Consider the following 24,117-nt stretch of genomic DNA (forward strand, 5'->3'; position numbering starts at 1 on the left):
ATTGTCCATCAATGTGTTGCTCAAATAGGTTAGCTTCATGCTAACATTACCCTTTAACTTGCAGATGTTTTGAATATGCTCTTCCAGTTAATATTTTTAAACAAAATTGCAATGGGCAAAATTAATTTATTATCCATCAATGTTTTCCTCAAATAGGTTAGCCTCATGCTAACTCTACCATTTCAGTTTCTGATGTTTTTTAAGATCCTCTTCCAGTCTATTTTTTTAATTACAATTAATAAATTATAATGGACAAAATACATTTATTATCCATCAATGTTTTGCTCGAATAGGTTAGCCTCATGCTAACATTAGCATCTCCTTTACAGGATGTGTTTTTTTGGAGGTAATCGATTTTTTTAAAATACAATTAATAAAATACAATGAAAAAAAATAACTCATTCACTGCCAGACGATGTGCAAAAACGCATCCACTCCAGTGCCAGGGTTTTTGTCATTTTCACTCAAATTCTAGGACCCACAGAATATTATGTTTTAGGACTGCATAAAATGTCTATTCAGTGTAAGAAATGAGTTAATTCTTAAGTTGTATGGGTCTGGAGTTATCTGAGCTTGAAATGGGGGTGGTTCTACAAAATACAGTAAAGTCTCGTTATATTGATATTCTCGGGAGTCAGAAAAAATATCGATATAAACCGGACTATCGATATACCCGATCCTGCGGCATGTAAATTTTCTCCTTGCGTTCATAGAAATAGTATCGTAATAAGCAGTACTATCGATATAACCAATATCGATATAACAAGACTTTACTGTACAATACAATACAATACAAATTGTTTTATATTGCGCTTTAACAACAGCTGAAGCTGGAACAAAGCGCTAACATGGACAAAAGGCAAATGCTGCCACTGTGTGGAAGGGAAAAACCATTCCCGAAGGTCTGACCAGGGCTTTATCGGCACCCTCCCCGCAAGAAAAAAACAAAACCTGAACACATTCGGTCATGGCGCTCCCCGTCACGCTTTTCAATTCCCGAATAAATTCAGGAATGGAAGCGAATGAGTTACTTTACTATCCATCAATGATTTGCTGGGATGGGTTAGCCTCATGCTTATACCCACATGAAGCATAAGTTAATATTTAAACTGTTTTTTTGACTTACAATTTTCAGATATTATGATATTCTATCATCAAATTCAAGAATATACAAAAGAAAATGGCACAAGACTCAGGGGTGGGGGGGGGGGTCTTTTTGATTTGTGCCGAAGAAGAAGAAAAAAAGTATTAAAGTGGACTGTTCAAATATACTCAACAGCTCCTTGGCAACTTGAACGTATCATGTGTCCAAAAGACAGACACAACCACCCCCCCCACAACAAAAAAAAAAACGACCCACCTGTCAGCCCTGTCCGTTTATTATCCCCCGAATGTTGCACAAAGCACAATTCAGGGACCACTTAGTCCCCGAGTCCAATAATGCATAATGAGAGGGTGGCGCTATTGAAGTCCCCGACCCGGGTGTTGATCACATGATACGTTGGTTACTTATGGCCAAAGAGAGAGTGCAGACCATTAAGGAGCCATGATTATATAAGTGCTCAGCAGGCTGCGCCCGTTTTAATTTACTCTCCTTTAAAGCGGCCACGTATCCATGGCAACGTGCTCGGTCCTATTCAGAAATCTCCCACCCACCCCCTCCCCCGCCCTAATGAAATGCCTATTAAGTGGTTGATAACGACAACGTCTAAAATTTATTTGCATATGCATTTCACGGCGACGAGGGGGGGGGGGGGGTACAAAGCTAAAGAATAAGAGGCGGGGGTTTGGTCTCATTGTTTACCGCCAAAGATGTCGTCGTCTGAGGCGACGGGTGTCAAAAGTCGACGCGATTCGGTATCTTGAAGCCATGAGGGATGGTGGGCGTGGCTAAGACGATGCTAAATTTTGACGAGCATGCTGTCAAAGTGAAAATAACCCGATAATTAAATGCACGCGCTAGGCCTTAAAATGATGTTCACAAATCAATAGGCACTACATAAGCGACTGTCATAGTTGCTGTGGCGTTTTTTTTAAAGGGGAGGGGCTGGGTGCTAATGTGTCAATCAAAAATTACTTTCAAATTCATTCATAAAAGAAAGAAAAAAAAAGATCCAAAAGAATAAACAGATTATTCGGCCATTTTAAACGCTTACTTCTCCACAACCGCAGCTAATTCAAAGCTAATTTTTACGGGAGTGACATCTGGGGGTAGTTCACCACATGGAACCGAGCCCACGGGAGGTCCGTGATAACCCTCTGACGAAACCCCCCCCCGTAGACCCCCTCCCTCTATCGTCCAACCCTGAAACTTTTTTTTAGGACTTCAGCTAAAGTGACGCACATCAAAAATGTTTTCATTGCGCTGTCGTCACAGGAGATATAAGCGATGCAGACGGAATGATGGCGATAAATAATCCAGCACAGCTGCACCGCACTGGAGACAAAGAAGTGGCCTTGAATAAGAAAAAAAAAACGGGTGGATTCTTGACTCTGGGGTTTTTGGGGGGGCATGCGTGGGAGTTTATGGGCACCTCTCAAGTGACCGGCGACATCTGGTTGGTCTAAGTGGGCCGCCTCGTAAATGGCTCATGTACCCGCAAATGACGGGCTGTTTCAAAGCAAGGTTATTTTTTCATGGTTGGGTGCCGATAAAGCGCTGGCCATGGCCTCTGGCAATGATTATTTCTTTTCCACAAGAGGGCAGCATTTTAATTTTTTCCATGTTAGCGCTTTGTTCCAGCTTCTGATGTTATTAATATGTATTGTAATTTGTACATTTCAAGCTCATATAACTAGAGACCCATATAAGTTAGGAATTAACTCTTTTTTTCTGATGAAATAAAGGAATGTTCATGTAGTCCTAAAATGTAATATTCTATGGGTCTTGGAATTTGAGTCACAATGACAAAAACCCTGGCACTGGAGTGGACACATTCTTGCACATCGTCTGGCAGTGAATGAGTTAAATAATAAATAAATAAAATACATAAACACATAAATGAGAATAAATAAATACATGCATATTTGATAAAAACATGAATAAAAATAAATAAAAATTAAATAAATAAATACAAACCAATTGAAAGGCATTTATAAATGAAATGTATTACTATTATTATTACCCAACAAATTAATAATTACTAAAATAATAATAATTGTCAACAACTGAAACAGACAAAGTGATCCGCCATTTTCTGTCACAAAAATCCCCCCAAAACAGAAAATAAAGTCACTAGCCGGTTGAATCCTTAACTAATTCACTGCCAGACAATGTGCAAATATCTGTCCACTCGTGCCAAGCTTTTTGTCATTCTCACTCAAATTGCAGGAGCCACAAAATATTGAGTTTTGGGACTACATAAACAGTCAATGCAGCATAATAAACCATAAACTCTCTTTTCTCAACAGAAAAAAAGTTAATTCCTAAATTATATGGGTCTTCAGTTATCTGAGATTGAAATGGGGCCAGGTGTACAAAATACAATCCATATTGGTTTATGTATAGCGCTTCAACAACAGCTAAAGCTGGAACAAAGCGCTAACATAGGGGAAAAAAGGGGGAAATGCTGCCCCTTGTGGAAAAGAAAAACATTGCTTGAGGTCTGGCCAGCGCTTCATCTGCACTCAAGCATGAAAAAACAAAACCCGGTCCGGAGTTATCTGAGCTTGAAACGGAGGCGCCTGTACAAAAGGTAAATGCTGCCTCCTCATGGGATGGAAAAACATTGCCAGAGGTCTGACCGAAGCTTAAAACGCACCCCGCAAGAAAAAAGAAAACCTGAAAAAGTTTGGAAATGGCGCTCCACGTCATGCTTTTTTCAATTCCTGATTAAATTCGGGAATTGAAAATTCGGGAATGGCATTGAATCAGTGAAGTTTAGGCCACAAACTGGCGTTTGTGGCCTAAGCTTCCAATTTTAAAGATGGCGAGCAGTCACCATCTTTAACTGAGCCAAAATGGCCAACGGGACAACACAGACAAACTTTCTGCAATCCATTCAACGCCACAGACAAGCTCACTCTGACCCCCCCCCCCCTCTCCCTCCCTCTCGCACCCACACTTCCAACCGTGGTCAAAATGTATTTTCCGAAAGAAAATAAACGCACCGCGAGAGGGGTTTGAATCGTCCCTACTCTGGAATATGAGATCAAATAAAAGCTTGCGCGGGGGCTGAAAGGAGAAATGAAATGGCTTCTGAGGAGACGCGGAACGAGTAATAAAATTACTACTTTATATCTTCCTAAACACCCCCCCCCCCGACCCCCCCCATGCTCCTTTTGGAGTCTTCGAGGAGTCTTCGCTTTGGTCAAAGACAAGTACGCAAGTGGCAATTTCTCCTTCAGGCGAAATTTCGACCCCCCCCCCTCTTCGATACAATTGTCGGTCGCAATTTTCCTACCGAGAAAACTATTTCGGCAACAAGTTACGCGAAAGTTTCACTTTGCCGACGTGCTCGGCGGTTGAAAAGGGGGATTGAGGGGAAAGGATTGACAAGTCCATCACTTTTTCAACGAGGTTCAAATGAAGGCTTGTGAGCTCACGACGGTCGTAGGGGAGGTAGTTGATAGGCGGGGGGGGGGATAAAAATGTCGCAACTTTGAAAAGCATCTCGCCACGATTCCATTTATCGTTTTCGGTAGGTATTTACCGCAAAAGAGCCCCCTTGCTTAAATTCAAACCGTTGATTTGTATCCCTAAATGGCTGTCCACAACACTACTCACGTTGGATTAAAGAGAATTTTCAATTGGGGGAGAATTCATTATAATTCATTTTACAGTGACTATTAAAAAATAAATAAATTATGAACTAAATAAAAAAAAAGCTTTGCAACAAAGATTGAGCCACTTATCAGAGTGACTCGCTGCCTTTAAAAGCCATCCACGTTCAATGTGGAAAGAAAGCAATCGCTGATGATTTGGAAAATAGGACCAAATGGTCAATTTATCAAAACGTTTAAGGCCGGCGGGGGATTGCGGCCAATCAAAAAAGGGTGTGACTGTTCAAAAAGGAAGCTTGCAAATTGCGGAATTAAAAAAATAAAATTAAATCAAATGCAAAGAGGAGTTTTTAAGGTGTCCAAAAATAATATAAAATAATTTTAAGCCATTTGACTTGGAAAAAAAAAATGCAGTTAAAAAAAGGCATATAACATAAAATACATATAAAATAAAATACATATAAAATAAAATAGGGTGTCCAAAAATAATATCAAATAATTTCAAGCCATTTGACTAGAAAAAAATGAAGTTTCACCCAAAAAAATACATAAATATATTTATTCCATTATATATATATAAATATAAATTTTTAATATAATAATATTAATGTTAATATATATAATAAATATTAATATTTTGTTTGATTTTTTCCGTTAAACCTCATCCGTTTTTTAAGTCAAATGGCTTGAAATTATTATATATATATTAATTAATTAATATCAATTTGTATTTATATTAATATGCATTAATATACTTGTAATATAGTATTTAATTATATATATATTCTTTTAACATATCATAAATTAGTATTTTGTTTTATTTTTTTGTTAAACTTCATGTTTTTTTGAAATTATTTTAATATTTCAAATGCATTTGCCTTTTGTCCATGTTTAATATTTCGAGTAAAATGTATTAATATATTTTTAATATATTATTTAATTATATATTATTTTAACATATATCATAAATACTATTACTATTTTGTTTTATTTTTTAGTTAAACTTCACTTGTTTTTTTCAGCTTGAAATTATTATCTATATTAATTAATATAGATTTATATTTAGATTAATATGTATATTAATAGTTTTTTTTTATTTATATATTATTTAATTATATATTCTTTTAACATATATCATAAATATTATTGATATTTTCTTTTATTTTTAGTTAAAGTTAATGTGTTTTTTTTTCCAAGTCAAATGGCTTGAAATTTTTAAAGGCAAAAAAAAAAAAAAGAAAACTTTGAACTCATCACGATTGATTTGGCGCCTTTCAAACCCTCGGAAAATTTTCTGTCAACACGACCCCCCCCCCCCCACACACACACACACACAAAAACAGGCGTAGATATATTTCATAAGAAACCACTCCAACTTTAATAAATGCACGCAGCTCCGCTCGCAGGAAACAACTTCAAAAAGTTACGAGCTATATGGCAACGTCGTTAACTTTCTCCCCCCGATCCACGCCGACTCCTGCCCTCCCATCAAAGCCCCTTTTGCCGTGAATACAGGAAGACAGATGGCAAAAAATGAGGATGTAAAAGTCCTCCAGACAGAACGCGAGAAAGCAAAAGCGCTAAGCTAATCTCCTTTTATTCACCCCTGCTTGCATCTTCACCTTTCTTTGGAGGGGGGGGGGGGACGGGGACGGACCTCCGACTGCGTACTTTACAAAGCTGGAATGCGGCGTGATGAATGACGATGGAACGAGGCCCTTTGGAAGACGTCGGACGTGTTTGTTTTTTTGCCGGGTGAATTATGAACGTGGCGGACGGGGACGTTTTGGAAGTTAGCGGAACGGAGGGTGGGGGAGGGGAGAGGAACAGCGGTGGCATAAGGGCTTCTTTGTTTTGGGACAAATCTGAAGTTTCCTTTTGGATATTTAATACCCCGGCGAGGTAGCGAACAGACTTCTAGCGGTCTCGTGTCTGGCTGACAGATGAGGGGAGGGGTCGCCGACGTATGTACTCACGGGAGGCGCTCCCGACCAAAAGCTGGGGAATCAATCAATCTGTAGCTCCTTGATGCCAGATGCGAGTCAACTTTAACAAACATCTTCATTTTTACGTATTTGCCAGTCTCAAACCATGTCAAGGTAGTGAACCGCGCATGGGGAAGGAAGCTGTCAAAAATGCTACTAGCTAGCATTCGGTTATTTACGGCGGCTTCCCGGCGGCGGCGCGACCTGTCAAAAGCGTTGGTGGTCGAAACTGTTGATATCAAAGGCATGATTTCGTCTGTGTAAGCTTATCGTTATTATTATTGTTTTTATGATTGTTATGCTTATTACCCGGCTGGCTATCTAGCTTGCTATCTATTTGCTATCATTTAGCTATCTGGCAGGCTCGCTAGCTATCTAGCTGGCTATCTATTAGTTATACGGCTACCTAGCTAGCTGTCTATCTATTAGCTATCGATTCAAAAATTGAAATGGGCTGATTTGTCTGCTGGGAATTTGTGTCAACTACTATCAAATAGTAGTCTTGGTGCAACACACAATGATTCACCATCGCGTTATGTGTTTTCCTTCTAATTTCGATATCAACACAGATCAACACGATGTTTTCAGACCTAACAAAGTACCCAAAATGCATTGTGTGTGTCGCTTTCTCGTCAGGGGCTTTCCTTCAGTGACGTCACGTCAGGAATCGTCACCAACTGGAAAACAAGACTTACGTCTTAAAACGTAAAATATAGCTATATGCCGTGGAATCTAATCTTAAAATACTCTCAGTTGAAGTGAATTATGGATAAAAGGTGTCGGTTGTCCTTTAATTAATGTATTTATTTTTGATTCCTTCCCTCCTCGACGCGACAATGATCAACGCTAGGCTCGCTAAAGGGAGCTGAACTTTTCACACCTTTCCTTCCAGCCCACAAAATTGGATGATTTTGTGGTTGCGCAGCTGCCGCGCCACACTAATGCAAGGCGGTGTCATATGAAAAATATTCCTTCACCCCCTTCCCCTAAAAAAAAACCGCAAGGCTGGTCATTAATGAAACACAGGCGGCGCGGTGAGGTCATACAGAGTCTAGATTTCAGCAGCCGCACTTTTTAAAAAACGTTTGTCGAGAATGGAGGAACACGAACGCAAATTCAAGGACGGCGTGTGGGGGGGGTGTGTGTGAAAATAAATAAATAGAGAAAAGGCAGCGGCCCCTCTCACATTTTCCCCCGACTGCTCTGCAAACAAGCGTCAACCGCGGCTCACAATGAGAGCAGACTAAACAATCTTCCGCGGGCCAAGGAAAATGCTAAGCGACTGCAGCGCGCAGGATGTCTCGCCCCTAATTGCCAAACGATCCAATCGCACAATGGAATCCGGCCTTTTTGGCGAACGTCTTCGGAGGGCCTCTCACCTTTAAAGTCGTCACATTTTTTTTTTGCAGGATGGAAAAACACAAATTCGCCCAGGCGTATTCTGGGATTTTCGTCGGGCTTTATGGCGCTGACGGGAAAAGCATAGCGGGGAAGGCGGGGGTGGCGACTTGTAAACTGACGATTACAATCCAGGATGGACAACCCCCCCCCCCCCCCTCTAGGAGAGGTGGACACTAGGGGCGGGGCGACGATATACGAATGCATCATTTCGATCGATCATATCTTCACCATCCTGAATCACTCCGAGAGCGCATTGCTAATTTCCATTAGCATGTTAATGGGATTTTCCAGTCACTTTAGCATTAGCGCAAAGTTTTGGCCACAAATTGCCATGTGGCTTGACATTTTGCAGCCGGCGACTTCAAAAGGAGCACGTTGACGAAAGACAACACAACTACTGAAGGATTAAAGCAGGCATGGCGAGAGAGGGGGCGGAGGTACAAGGGGGGTGCAGGCGCTAGGTAGCAGGCCTCGACAGCAGATGGTAAAATTAACATTTCAACAGTTCTTTCCTTTCATGTACGTCTCGGCAGAACTATATATGTTTTCTTTTTTTTTCCAAGAAAGGGCTTTTGGTAAGATACAGCGGTGTAGAAGGCATCTGGAGAAAAAAAAAAAACGGGGAAGGGGGTTTCTGCGTTTATTGGTCCTCACGGTCCACCCCAATGAAAAATTAAAGAGGCCTGTTTTGCAGGCGCGTTGGGGTTAGGGGTGGGGGATCTCGTTCCCGTGGTTATTTGCCAAACAACATCGAGGAAATAAACAACGACGACGACGGAAGTTCGGAAATACAGTGAGACCTCAACTTACAAACACCTCAACTTACAAACTTTTCGTCTTACAAACGTCAAATTTATGAAAATTAAACCTTATAATAAGCACTATTTTCATAATACACACCCACCACGGCTGCTGGAGTGATCTTCGGCGGAAGAACAGCACCAGAGGTTAAGTTACCAACAGTCCTTATGGAAGGTGACTCTCCTTCCATAAGCCATCAACGACCATTAAAAAGGTCAATAAAACTTTATTTTACAGCACAGTTTATTTCTTTAATTACAGTCCTCATGTAATGCGCCTCTCTTTCCAAACAGCAATTCCCTTTGACCTCCAACGCCATTCCATCAAGCCATAAATGACCATCACAAATGTAAATAGTGACTTTATGATACAATGCAGTGTATTTCTTTCATTACAATACAATAGCACATTTATTATACATAGAATAAGGTATGTTGTGTGTAGTTTTAAGGCTTATTTAGTTGAAAAGTATATTTTATGGAAACCCGGGAACTGATTATTCCCATTTTAATGGCTTCCTATGGGATTTTTTTTTTAGATACACATTTTTCGCTTTACACACTCTGTCTGGGAACCAATTAAGTTCGTAAGTTGAGGTCTCACTGTACGCGGTTGCCTAGAAATGTTCAAAATGGCGGCTTGAGCATCCCCAATGACGACTATATCCGTTAAGTCGGACACAGTCCTGGTTAAATGACACGTGTTCCACCTCGGCGACATTTTAAATGCAATTAAAAGGCGGTTAGGGAAGCGCTCCTGTGATGAAGGCAAATCAGCGGCGTGATTAACATGCAAACGAGCTCACGCTGACAGTGGAGATTGGGGTTTGAAAACCTCAATTACTTTTGTGTGATTATCTATTTACCAGTACACAGATTTCCATTTCTCATCTCCAGACGAGGTTCGCCGCGCCGGGGCCTCAATTATGAGCGCCGCGGCTTTTATTTATGATGGGCTTAACGCTGTCGTGCTCGCACTGTTATTTATGTCGTTTTTTTTTATTTAGTTATGTATTTATTTGTGTATTTTAGATTATTTATTCGTTTGATTTTTATTTATTTAATTATTGTCACTTGTTTTCTCCATGTATTTGTTTGTTTATTTGTTTGCTTATTTCTTTATTTTTCTTTCCCCCATATGTGTATTTATTTATTTATTTTTTATTTATTTATTTGCTTATTTATTAGTTTATTTTTATTATATATTTATGTAATTATTTATTTAATTAACGTCACTTATTTTCACCATTTGTTTATTTATTTATTTGTTTGTTTTTTTTTGTAATTTATGTATTTTTGAATTTATTAGCTTGTTTGTATTTATGTATTTATTTCAGTTGTTTTTCCATGTATTTATTAATTTATTTGTTTTGTATTTATGTATTTATTTCAGTTGTTTTTTTCCATGCATTTATTAATTGATTGTTTATTTTGTGTTTATTTGCTCATTTGCTTGTTTATTTGCTTATTTGCTTGCTTATTTATTTTTTCACTTTTTCCCCATAGGTGTCTTTATTTATTTATTTATTTATATATTTGCTTATTATTATTGTATATTTATGTATTTATTTAATTAATGTCACTTATTTTCACCATTTTTTATTTCTGTATTTTTAATGTAATTTTATTCATTTCATTAGATTTATTTTTTCCATATATGTATTTACGTATTTATTTATTTATTGCTTTGTATTTATTTAGATGTATTTATGCATTTATTTATTTATTGATTTATTTTGATTAATTAATGCTTTTGCTGATTTGTATTTATTTATGCATTTATTAATTTTTTATTTATTTATTTATTTATTTATTTTCAGTCGTTGGTTCAACACTTCCTGGTTGGGTTCTGGGGGCTTTAAGACATCCATCGTGGACTAATTTCCACTCAGTGGGATCCTTTGGTTTCTCGCATCTTGTTAGATGGAGAACGAGCGACAAATAATCTTTTAGGCTCATAACTTTAAATATCACGGATTATTGCGAACCGCTAATTTTATAAACCAAGATGGCCGGCTGGCTCCGTTTTGCCAAATCCATCACAATTTATTAATTTCCTCACATGATGGTCAAGATGCAAAGGAACAAAGGCAACCATTATAATGTAAACTCCAATGGCCAATCCCACCTTTGGTAAATGAGATGGTGCTGATGGAGGGACTCAAGAGTCAGACGGAATGAAATTCGGGAGTCTGGGTGAGAGAGAGAGAGCTCAGATAATGGCAGATAATGGACAGTTAACTGAGGCTTGCAGCGAGTCCCCGATCGCCACTCAACCGAGAGGTTTGATATCAAGCAACGGGCTCGCGGACCTCTGATTCACCCACCATGTCGATTGTTTAACGAAAATAAAGTAGCACCCAGATATTTACGCCATCGGCCTTTTCAATAGCCGGAGTGGGGGGGCGCCTTCAAGCTTCATCTCAAATCTATTGATCTGCGAAACGCGGCGGCCCAAGGGAGCCGCTTCACTTAATATCAGACATCTCATGATGAGACCAATCACGATAACGCCGCTCGCTAATTAAACGTCCGACAAACCATTTAAGTGACTTGAGCGTCGGGGAGGTTCACCGGGGGTCGCTGCGTTTTTTTTTCGCTCGGAAACAGGAGACGCGAGGAATTGAGGGGGGTAAGCAGGGGGGGGGGCATTGATGGCGGAAAACAGCTCATGATACAATAGTGAAAACATACTAATGATTGTGAGCAGATATGGCACTAATCCCGAATGCTGTCAAGACTTTGAAGGGAAAACAATTGGGGCGGCTAGCAAGGGCGAGTGGGAGGAGCTAGCAAGACAAACATCTTGGCTTCTGTGCCGTTTTATTTTCCTTTTTCTGCTACAAATCTCATATTTGCATCTGCTGACATGATGAAAACATCCGCAAATACACACACACAAAAAAGGGGGGGGGGACCCTTCTGTCTCATTGAGTAAAGGTGTGTTGCAAATTCTCGATGTCCAAAAATAAAATAATAATAAATAATAATAAAATTAAAAAAATAAATTTTGAGTCAAAAACAATAATTGAAAAGCCAGAGGGATTTTTATATAAGGATTTAGTGACAAATAAATAAAACAATACATACATAAAATAATAAAAAAGGTAGAAAGAAAAAAACAAAGAAAAAAGAAACAAAAACAGAAAGAAAAAAAGAAATATAGAAGAAATGAAAAAAATAAAGGAAAAAAAGAAGAAAAAGGAAAAAAAGAAAAAAATGGAAAAAAGGAAAAAAGGAAAAAAGGAAAAATGAAAAAGAAAAAAAAAAAAAAAAAGAAAAAGGACAAAAAGAAAAAAGAAAACAGAAAAGGAAAATAAGGAAAAAAAGAAAAAAGAAAATAAGAAAATAAGAAAAAAAAGAAGAAAAAAAGAAGAAAAAAGACAAAAGAAAACAAAAGAAAAAAGGAAAAAGAAAAAAAGAAAAAAAAAAAAAGGAAAAAAGAAAAAAGGAAAAACGAAAGAAAAAAAGAAAAAATGGAAAAAAGGAAAACAAGGAAAAAAGGGGAAAAATCAAATGAATAAAAAAATAAATACATAAATCAATAAATAACACTTTAAAAATCACATTTAGGACAGAACTGAAGTAACATGGGGATCAAAAATAAGGCTTAACATTTTCTGTTTTGTTTTCCCCAGTGAAAAAAAAAAACTTTAAAAAAATGTAAAAAGAAGAGATGATTCAAGCGGTCCGTCAAGGGAACAAAGTATCACAAAGGTCCAACGTCTGCCAGGTTGAATACGCGTGCAATGAAAACCCCCTTGTCATCATTTCCATAATGTTAAACACTCTCGTCTTCTATTCACCAAAATAAATGGAGGGGAAAAAAATGGCCACCGCAAAAATATTGGACAAAAGGCAGAAAGGAATTTTGAATGGCCTCCTTTTAACAAAAAAAAAAAATACATTGGGAAGCAGCCGAGTGGGGAAAGAAAGAACTGGAGTATTTATCTTAACAAAGCAAAAGGTACGACCATGTCACCCGAAGCACTTAACCGCGTGGTTCGAAGCGGATTTTTCGCATAATACCACGTAAGAATTATCAGCGCTCGTTTCTTTGGATCTACGACTCGGTTTCGATTGTTTTTGAATGGAACCTATATATCGCTAACTAAGCCCTCCCGCGTCCAAAATGGTCACCAAAAAAATTCAAATTCCAGATCTATCAAGATGGCGGCGGCCATCGATTTGACGCGTTGATGTGAAGCGAGGAAATCCCCCGCCACCCCGCCACCCCCCATCCCTTTAACCCATTTATTTACCTCATCTACGATATCATGCTTGGCTGAGCATTAGCAGCTAAGAGACACGGGTTCCAATCGGCCATTGAGGAGCGTGGGGGGGGGGGTGTGTGCTCACTCACACAAGAGTTTGCAAGATACGAGCACGCAGATGGAGAGGAGAGTGGAAAATAAGGCAAACAGAGGCAAAAACGGGAGAGGGCGGTGGGCAGATGGGTGCGATTTTGACTGTGTTTTATATCACATGCAGAGCAGGAATTCAACACAGGTGATATTATTTGAACTCATTAACTACCATTCGCGAATTGATTCGGGAATTGAAAATGTGGCGTATAGCGTCAAGTATGACGTCGAGCGCCATTCTGGATTTTTTTTTTTTTTTCGTGCTTGGGTGGCGATAAAGCGCTGGTCAGACCTCTGGCAATGTTTTTATACCTTCCATGTGGGGGCAGCATTTGCCTTTTTCCATGTTAGCGCGTTGTTACAGCTTCAACTGTTGTTAAAGCGCTATATAAACAATATTTTGTACAGCTGCCCCCATTTCAAACTCAGGTAACTTCAGACCCATGTAACTTAGGAATTAACTCTTTTTTTCTGATAAAAGAAGAGAGTCTAAAGTTTCTTACGCTGTATTGAATGACGTACACGCAGAGCGCCATTCCCAAATTTGTTCGGGTTTTGGTTTTTTACACTTGGGTGCCGATAAAGCGCTGGCCATGGCCGCTGGCAATGTTTTTTTCCATTCCACAAGGGAGCAGCATTCCCTTTTTTTCATGTTAGGGCTTTGTTCCAGCTTCAGCTGTTGTTAAAGCGCTATATAAATCAATATGTATTGTATTTTGTACATCCGCCCCCATTTCAATCTCTTAAAACTCCAGACTTGTATAACTTAGGAATTAACTCTTTTTTTCCTGATAAAAGAAGAGTGTCTAAGGTTTCTAACCCTGATTTTAATGTTTATGTAGTCTTAAAACTCAATATTCTATAGGTCCTAGAATTTGACTCACAATGACAAAAACCCTGGCACTGGAGTGGACACATTTTTGCACATCGTCCGGCAGTGAATGAGTTAACAATACACTGACGCACCTCCTTTTTGAGGACAAAGGTCAGGAATTGATATCCTGACTGACGCGAAAGGCAATCGGTCTTATTTTTAAAGGGGTTGTCGCACAACGCCCAAATTATAAAAGCTCTTTTTGCATGCATGTGTGTATGCGCGCATGCGTGTATTTATTTATTTAATTTATGTATTTATTTATCAATGTATCTATTTATTCGTGTATTTATTCGTGTAGTTATTTATTTACCATTTTTTTATGTATGTATAGTATTTTTGCCATGTGCGATTTTGGGGTGCGCTTGGTTGTTAAAAAGCACAAGTGGCACCGTGGTAGGTAAGTTCGCTTCACAGGTGAGCAGCGGGGAGGCAACACCCGTTTGCACAGGGGAGGAGATTGGGGGTTTCGGGGGGGGGGGGGGGGTACGAGGGGGTGGAATATATGCAGTGTGCCGACTGAATCTTTTCCACATGACGGGCCTGGGGCTGTTTTTGTCAACTGCACTCTTGAGTAGCAAGGAGTCAGGTAGTGTGACCACATGATTGCCCAAGAGGCACTACAGTGAGAGATGGAGAAATGCGGGAGGGAGAGGGGGACAGGGGGGGGGGGGAGACAGAGAGGTAAGGGAGAAGTGAGAATGATGGGAGTTGGGTAGTGGGGGGGGGGGGGGGGGGGGGGTTGCATGGACGGGTCCCGAGCAGTAAGCATGATGAGGAGTAATCACAAACCCCATTCAGAGTGCAGTGGAGTTTGTCAACATACACACATTCACATTCCGCTGTCTGTCAGCGCCATGACCCGGATCAAGCGTGCTATGCGTTTACACACACATACACACACACACACAAACACCGATGCCCATTCTGCTTCCGAGCAGGAAGAAATTGCATAGTATGGGCTTCTCAAGCTGCGATGTCATGATCATTACAGACAAAGGATTTACGGAGTTTTAAAAAAATCAATCAATCAATCAATCAAAAATAGTTCACTCATTCACTGCCATTCACAAATTTATCCGGGAATTGAAAATATGACGTACAGCGCCATTCCGGAATTTTTTCGGGTTTTGTTTTTTCATACTTGGATGCCGATAAAGTGCTGGTCAGACCTCTGGCCATGTTTTTCCCTCCCACAAAGAGGAATCATTTGCCTTTTGTCCATGTTAGCGCTTTGTTACAGCTTCAACTGTTGTTAAAGAGCTATGTAAACCAATATTGCATTGCGTTTTGTACAGCCGCCCCCATTTCAAACTTGGATAACTCCAGTCCCATATCATTTAGGAATTAACTTTTTTTCTGATAAAAGAAGAGAGTCTAAAGTTTCTTATTCTGTATTGAATGGCAGACGCAGAGCGCCATTCCCAAATTTGTTCGGGTTTTGGTTTTTCACACTTGGTTGCCAATAAAGCGCTGGTCAGACCTCTGGCAATGTTTTTCCCTCCCACAAAAGGGCAGAATTTGCCTTTTGTCCATTTTAGCACTTTGTTCCACCTTTAGCTGGTGTTAAAGTGCTATATAAACCAATATTGAATTGTATTTTGGACAGCTGCCCTCATTTCAAGCTCATATAACTCCACCCCCATGTAACTTGTGAATTAACTTTTTTTTCTGATGAAAGAAGAGAGTCTAAAGTTTCAGACGCTGAATTGAATGATGATGTAGTCCTAAAACTCACTATTCTGTGTGTCCTGCAATTTGGGTGAAAATGACAAAAACCCTGGCACTGGAGTGGAGACCTTTTTGCACATTGTCTGGCGGTGAATGAATTAAAGACATTAATTCTAAAATATGTATTTTTGGTTGATGATGATATTCAGCATCTCAGATTAATTTGTCAATTTATATGATGGGAAAAAAAATGTGGAATTTTATTCCCCCGCACAGTGTCTTTTCCCCCCTCCCCTGCTTGTAACTGCTCACCCCTCCCCTCTGTGCGACGAAAGGAATATTTTCCAATAAGCAAGTCCATGCATTTAATTTTTCTTTTTTCTTAAATGTATTTATTTATATTATTTTGGGGGGGGGGGGGGGGGGGAAGTCAGCAACTTCAGCCGCTCATAATTCTTCCCACCTGAAATACCGAGTTCAAACCCATGTCAGGCCACTCTGATGTCACGCCTGTCTCAGCTTGAGTTTCACAATCATCTGGGGTTTGGGGGTGGGTTGGGGGGCTTCCGCGCGTCTCCAATTAAATTGTGTGGAAAGAATAACACGTGAAAAAGGAGACCCTGGCGTTTGGTTGAAAATATTATTATTATTATTAGCCGTTTTGCATGAGTTCGACCCGTGGCAGACTTGGAACAGGAGGAACATTGTACAGTAAGACACAATGTCACCCCCCCCAGATGTTTAAACGGAAATCTGCAATCAATTTCTATTACTTTTTAAAACGGCGGGATGATGGCTCACATCTGCTTTGACGGGTTGCCCCCCCCCCGAGGAAAAATAACGCGCCCAACCCTCAATCACGAAATCAGCTTGCGACAGGAAAGTTGTGGAAGTTCTCTACTCAAAGTGTGCAGATTAAAAAAAAAATGGCGGACTGTTGAGATGAGGTGGCGGGAGATCCCCTGGGGGGGGGGGGGGGGGGCAACCTTTGATGAGCAAGATTTTTTTTTTTTAGTCAGGCAAGGGGGGCTTAACTTTAAAATAGACCATGTGGCGGTGAATGGGGGGATTGACCAGTGGTCCTGATCTGAGCCACACACTGGGGCACTGGGGGTTAATGGTGGATGAAGATAAAGAAAGAACGGGGGGGGGGGGGGGTGTTTTACTTAATCTCCATCCACTCCCCCTCGCACGAGCTACCCTTCAAATTTCCCCCAAATCAGCGAGACAATGGCGGGGGAATCCTCCGAGTGCCTTTGGATCAAGACCCTAGACGGGTATGAATGGACCGGCCGGGGTAAAGATCCACCGAGAGGACTGACACTAAACGGGGCTGGGAGAAAGCGTTTGAGGATTGGCAATTATCTATGACGAGAAATCAATTTCAGATGGGAAATGTGAGCGGGTGGGAGGCGAAGGGGAGGGGGGGGGGTCGCACTCCACTTTGGAGTAGCCAAGTTACACTTAATTGCTGCCGATTTGGGTTTTATCAAGTCCAAGTAGAGCAATTGGGATTGTATTTTTTTAGACGGGTTTATATCCACCAGACGGGAAAGTTAGCGTTCATCTTGGGAAATGAGCAAATGAAAAACTAGCTTAGCATCGGGACTGTTCCGGAGAGATAGGGTTCTTGGGGAGAGGTGGTTGTGGGGGGTTTATACAGCTATACTTCACCCCTTTGTGTTTTCAGCAAACTCATAGCGCCTTGTAGAACTGATGTGCCTCGTATCAGACGCGCTCAGAAATCCACGCCGACACGCAATGACAATACAATACAATGCAATACAATACAATACAATACAATACAATACAATACAATACAATAGTTGTGACTTACCACTTTGGACTTTGCAGTGTATGTCTCGTTGTGTCTATCGGCGCAGAGTCAGCATATTTCAGCCTAAAATGAAAAAAAACGAGAGGGCAAAAGAGACGTTACAATGAAAAAGCAAAACGGCGGCGTGGTTAACAGGATGGAATCGCTCGTCATGCCCGATTTAGTTTTGTATCCGTTTTGATGCTTTGGCTACAAATCTCAATCGGGATGTCAACAAAATAAATACCAAGACAGCAAAGCGTTTTTTTTTTTCTTTTCATCGATCATAACTTGTGAGCAAGTGTAGATTGAAAAGCCTTGGGGTGTGAAGGAGGACGCAACTGGAGGGCCAATTCTATCAAGGTGGACAAGATTTGCTACGTTTCAAAGCGGCTCATAATGGCCTTCTCTTGACCTCCGCCAACTACCGCAATCACTCCAAACGCCTTAAACAACCCAAAACGAACGCGGAAAGTGACGTTACGAACTTTGGAAATTCACATTGGGCGGATTTGAAATAAAACGCGCTAAAAATGGAAAGTGTCCATCACAAAGGGTAGGGTGGAGGGGGTTCCGCACCGCTAACCGTCTGTTACACTGAGTTCATCACAGAGCTTCCGTGACATCTTTTATTCTTAATGCTTCCAAAAGGTGTACTGTGGGATATGCGGGGAGGGGGGGGGGGGGGGCTGTAGGGAGGTTTGTTGGCATGTGCAGGCTAGACCGGGGGCTTTGCTTTTTCTTTCCTACGGCTTGTTGGTGAAGGTAATAAATTGCGGAACAACAAAGTGCACCTGGATTTTGGCTGTGAAACAGGAGAATGTGTGCTTATTGTCTCACACACACACACACACACACACACACACATTCACGTTTTTTTCCCGTGGTGGGGACAAGGTGTGCGAGGAGTTTGCCCCGTGGGAACTAAATTTCAAACATGAAAACAATATACAGTAAAGTCTCGTTATATCGATATTCAAGGGAGTCCGAAAAAATATCGACATAACCGGGACTATCGATATATCCAACCCTGTTTGCATGTAATTTTCTCCGTGCGTGCATAGAAATAGTATCAATATAACCGGGACTATCGATATATCCGATATCGATATAACGAGACTTTACTGTATTTATGAAACTCATACAAATACAGTATCTATTCAAATTTCACACGCACACAGATTCACGTTTTTGTTGCATGGTGGTGACAAGGTGTGCAAGGGTTTTGCCCCGTGAGAACCAAATTTCAAACATGAAAAAAATATATTTATGAAACTCATACAGATATAGTATCAATTCTAATTTCACACGCGTGCACACATTCATGTTTTGCTACATGGTGGGGACAAGGTGTGCAAGGGCTTTGCCCCGTAGGAACCAAATTTCAAACATGAAAAAAATATATGTATGAAATTCATACAGATATGGTATCAATTAAAATTTCTCATACACACAGACACACAAAATTAGTCTCTCTGGACGCCCAAAGGGACACAATGTCATCACCAAATAAATCATGGTGAGACTCTTACACTCCTTGTCCGTTTCCATTCCGATGATTTCTACGGCATGATCAATTTGATCAATACAGGATTAATTTTTATTTGTTTTGGGCGGGGTTCATGGAAAAAGGTCTTGAGGTCTTTAGTGGGGGTTTGAATTTTTCTGCCAGAAGTGGCAAAGAATGGCTCTGGTGTTCCTCTCTCCAAAGGCCCCAATAGGCAACCGTCAACTGCTGAGGAATGCGCTCTGTGAACTGTACCCGAAAAAAAGGGAGGGGGGGGGGGGGTGAGAAAAAAAAGGCCCCAAGCTGAAGGAGCACAGCTGAAAACAAAAACATGCCAACTGCTATAAATTCTCATTGTTTTGACTTTGCGGGAAAATGCTGCACAGATTGCTCCCTCGTGGTGAGGGGAGCGACGGGGTGGCGTGTGCACATGTAAAAAAAAAAGACCAAAAAAAATTGTTTTTTATTGTTTTTGTTGTTGAAAATCAACCCCCCCCCCCCCCCCCCCCCCCCCCCCCCCCCCCCCCCCCCCCCACCCCCCCCCCCCCCCCCCCCCCCCCACCCCTCGTGAATGGTTCTTACGTCCCGTAGTAAAAGTTTGACAAAGAAATCATTTGTGGACTCGGATGGCAAAAACTGGCAGGCGCTACCGATTTGGCGCGATAAATCGACTTTGATGCGGCCAATTGTAATTTTATTTAATCCAAAAATAGTATAGAATAAGTTTTTATATATATAAAAATTATTTTTATTATTAGTTTGTATTTATTTAGTTAGTTATTTATTTTTATTCATGTATTTATCAAATATGAATGTATTTATTTTTCTGCGCTTAATTAATTAATTAGTTATTGTATTCATGTGTTTATCAAATATGAATGGATTTATTTATTTATTTAACTCATTTACTGCCAGACACGTGCAAAAATGTGTCCACTCCAGTGCCAGGGTTTTTGTCATTGTCACTCGAATTCCAGGACCCACAGAATATTGAGTTTTAGGAGGCCATAGACATTTAATTCAGCGTAACAAACCTTAGACTGTCTTCTATCATCAGAAAAAATAGTTAATTCCTAAGTTATATGGGTCTGTAGTTATATGAGTATGAAATGGGGGCAGGTGTACAAAATACAATACACTACACACATATTGATTGATAATGCGCTTTGCAATCAATTATATCCAGCTAGCTATCTAGCTGGCTAGGCTATCTGGCTAGCTATCTATATCACTAGCTGTATATTAGCTATGTAACTTTCTGGCTAGCTGGATATCTAGCTATCTGTTGACTATCTATTAGCTGGTTAGCTTTTGATCTATTGGAGTTATGTGTGGCGTGTGTGGTTGCCGCTGCTCACCCACAGAAAAATTTATCCTGTGACTGTAAAGTGACCTTGAGAGTTTTGAAAGGCGCTTATAAATGAAATGTACAGTATCGATAGTCCCGGTTATATCAATACTATTTCTATGCACGCACGGAGAAAATTACATGCAAACAGGGTCGGATATATCGATAGTCCCGGTTATATCGATATTTTTTCGGACTCCCTTGAATATCGATATAACGAGACTTTACTGTATTATTATTATTATTTAACAAAGCACCAACATGGACAATAGGCAAGTGCTCCCCCCTAGTAGGAGGGAGAAAAACACTGCCAGCGGTCTGACCAGCGCTTTATCGGCACCCAAACAAGAAAAAAAAACAAAACCCAAACAAATTCGGGAATAGCGCTCTCTGTCAATTCCCAAATAAATCCGTGAAAGGCAGTGAATAAGTTAAAAATCCTCAGAGGAGATTAAGTCTGCTTGACCTCCAAAATAACGTGCAAATCTGGATTCCCCAAAATATAAATCCGAAGTCCGTGAAAGGATTCGCTAAGGTCTAATAACGCTATAGGCTGATATTTACATGAAGTACTCGCACACTTTGAGGGAAGATCAACTATTGAAGGACAGGATGGGGGGGGGGGTAAATACCTCGGGCGGGTACAGAGAAAAGGAGGGCCCGCCGATAAAAGGGGGACATTATGCTAACAAGTCAGATTACCGTACACAATAAGTTTATCGGCAAAGTAAATACGGCGCTAGGGAGGGAAAAGCCCGATTTGGAATCGGCGGCCATATTTCGACGGGGGACCAAAAAAAATGGCGTCTTATCAGCAATTCGGGGAGCCGCTCAAAGAAAGATGAGTCTGGGAATCTGATTCTATTCACGGTCAGACGTGTAATTACCCTCAACTCGACGCGGTCTAGACGCCGGACCGCTTTTCACAGTACTTAAGACGCGCCAGCTCCCGAAACACCGTCCGTTAAATCTGCGGTAGGATAAATTAGTAAAGAATGCAATAAAACGCACACAATGAAAACAGGGGTGTGTGCGAGGGGGTTGTTAAATGAGATTTCTTTGAAATGCAGAACAGTCGCTCCAGATTAGCGAATTTTAGCCGCTGTCAACATCATAACAAAATACAACCGCGATTGTTCGCCCGGTGCCTTATCTCCTTGCTTCCATCTGCTAGCTGGTTATTTACCCCCCCCCCCCCATCCCCTCCTACCTACTTGATTTAGTATGCAGATCTAAATAAGAAGGAGTGGGGGGGGCTTACTACACAATGGCTTCTTAAGCTTCGACATCAAGGTATTGGAAGAACCGGTAGTCACATGAAAAGGCCGCCCATCAAAAGCCCATCTCTAATGAACTCTCCCCGTATCAGAGGGGGCTTGTGGGGCCGGGGCTTTAATGCCCGTGTCTATCTGGGAAAAGGGTGGGGGGTACAAATCACCAAGCCATAGCGGGGAAGTTTGGAGGGGAGGGCGGAGCCTGCCGGTGGTTTGCTGTTAGCGAGTCAGATTGGATTGGATGTACACGTCACAGCAGCAAAGTTATGAAAAGAAGAGGAAAGGAAAGAATGAAGTAGAAAAACAAAATACAGAAAGCTCTAATCTCTAGATTGAAGGGAAACGCGCTGAAATTGGTTATCTATTAGCTAGCGAACTTGATCTTGCGCGTCGTCTCTGGAAAAAAAAAATGGGTGATCGTTGCTGGCTACCTAGCTATTTACCATCGATTTACTATCTATTAGCAGTCTAACTAGCTGGCTATCTATTAGTTATCTATTAGCTAGCTAGCGAACTTGAAGTTGCGCGTCATCTCGGGAAAAAAAATGGGTGATCGTTGCTGGCTAGCTAGCTATTTACTATCTATTTGCTATCTATTAGCTGTCTAACTAGCTAGCTAGCTATCTATTAGTTATCTATTAACTAGCTAGCTAGCTAACTTGATATTGCGCGTCATCTCGGGAAAAAATGGGTCACCGTTGCTGGCTACCTAGCTATTTGCTATCTATTTGCAGTCTAACTAACTAGCTAGCTATCTATTAGTTATCCACCTTTCAAAACCTTGAGAGTTTTGAAAGGTGCTCAGAAATGAAATCTATTATTATTATTATTATTATTATTATTATTATTATGAAAATTGGCTCCGCCCCCTCTTTATCATCATCATCACTACCATCGTCATCATCACTACCATCGTCATCATCATAACCATTGACACCATCCAACCGCGCCCCCTGCCATTTACCAGCGAACGAATTAGCCCCTAAGCCAAAGCAGGGCCCTGGACCTAGCATGCGCGTTTACGAGGCGAGCTCTGCGGTAGGGCACCAGATGATGAAGGGATGCGGGTAGGGGTTTTGGGGGGTGGGGGGGGCAGATGAGGGAGCAAGTCGTGTGCCAGACACGCGTGTGCCAGACATGCGTGTGCCACCTTATTTTTAAGAGGGGGGGGGGGTTGATTTCCTGTAACATTCACTCAAAGATGCTAATCACATAAGAGCGCTCATAATTAGCCACATTTTCGGGAAAGCGGCCAGATTGAACCACGAGGGCATCTCCTGGCTGAGTCACCCGAAGAACTCCAACCCCCCCCCCCCCCCCCCCCCCCCCGCCCGCCCTGCCTCTGGCATGCCAACCGGGCTGAGTGCCAGTCGGGTTGGCGACCACGAGGGACCCTTGCCGTGGCGCCTTGTTTAATGAAATGACAAAACAACAGATTTCACGGATGCAGAAAACAGGTGTTGGAACATGTTTGGAAAAAAAATGAGGAGAACACACAAAAAAAAAAGTTTTTGTGCAGCTGCTTGGCGCTATTTCGGCTCTGATGGGCACTCAAGGCGTCCATCCCCCCACCCCCTCCGCCACCCCCCTGCCCCCATCTGCCGTTTTTGCCCACTCCAAGGTAAAGAGACTCATCACACATTGTTTGAAAACCCAAAATCCGATACACACCAAAGCCATGCGTCATCTTAAACTATACAACCCCCCCTACCCCCCCCCCCCCCCCCCCCTCTCACATAGACGCAATTGTTTAGATCAGGATTAGGGAGCACCTAGACCCCTTGAACACGGTGAAAGAAGATCAAACCCCTGGCATCTGCGATAATGTCAACCCCCCAACTTCCCCTCCTTCGAAAATCTTGGCCAAAAGGCAGGGCAGTAAACAACCCTTTTGTCCTTTTCACCGACTATGCCGTACGGCGCTCGGTAAGCAACAAATAGCTTAATCATCACCCCCCACGACCCCCACGTACCCCCCTGGCCTCCGTTTCTCATCCATCCCTGTTTTTATTCGCCCGAATGAGACGGAAGGAACAAACCTGAGACAGTCGTGACCCCGCGCCAGTTGTTCTAGGTTGGTCTGGAGCGACGCCGGCAGAAGGCGGCACCATATGCCCCCTGCCCCGAGCTGGATGCTCTTTCTGCGGCCTAATGTGCCTGTCAAAGAGCGTTACCGTCAACAACCACCCCCCCCCCTCAAGTACACCCTCACCCGCACTGGCTTTATTTGTTTCTCTCAAAACATACTTTATTTTTCAGTTCAGAGCGAAGAAGCTAGCAGTCCACGTTGTTGGTTTACAACTCGGCGCTATTAGCGAATGGGATTGGGGGCATAGTAGTGGGACTAGCTTGATG

General features: G+C 41.4%; 1 protein-coding gene across 1 annotated transcript in view; it reads right to left on the bottom strand.

The window, feature by feature from the left end:
- Positions 1-24,117, bottom strand: part of foxp2 (forkhead box P2) — a 95,848-nt gene that overhangs the window by 68,021 nt on the left and 3,710 nt on the right. The window contains 1 exon segment of the mRNA XM_088989148.1: positions 17,655-17,717. The gene's annotated coding sequence lies outside the window, so the exon portion shown is untranslated.

Source organism: Hippocampus bargibanti, linkage group LG22 (genome assembly GCF_051943395.1).
Source record: "Hippocampus bargibanti isolate YZ-2025 linkage group LG22, ASM5194339v1, whole genome shotgun sequence".
In the NCBI taxonomy this organism is placed as follows: Eukaryota; Metazoa; Chordata; class Actinopteri; order Syngnathiformes; family Syngnathidae; genus Hippocampus; species Hippocampus bargibanti.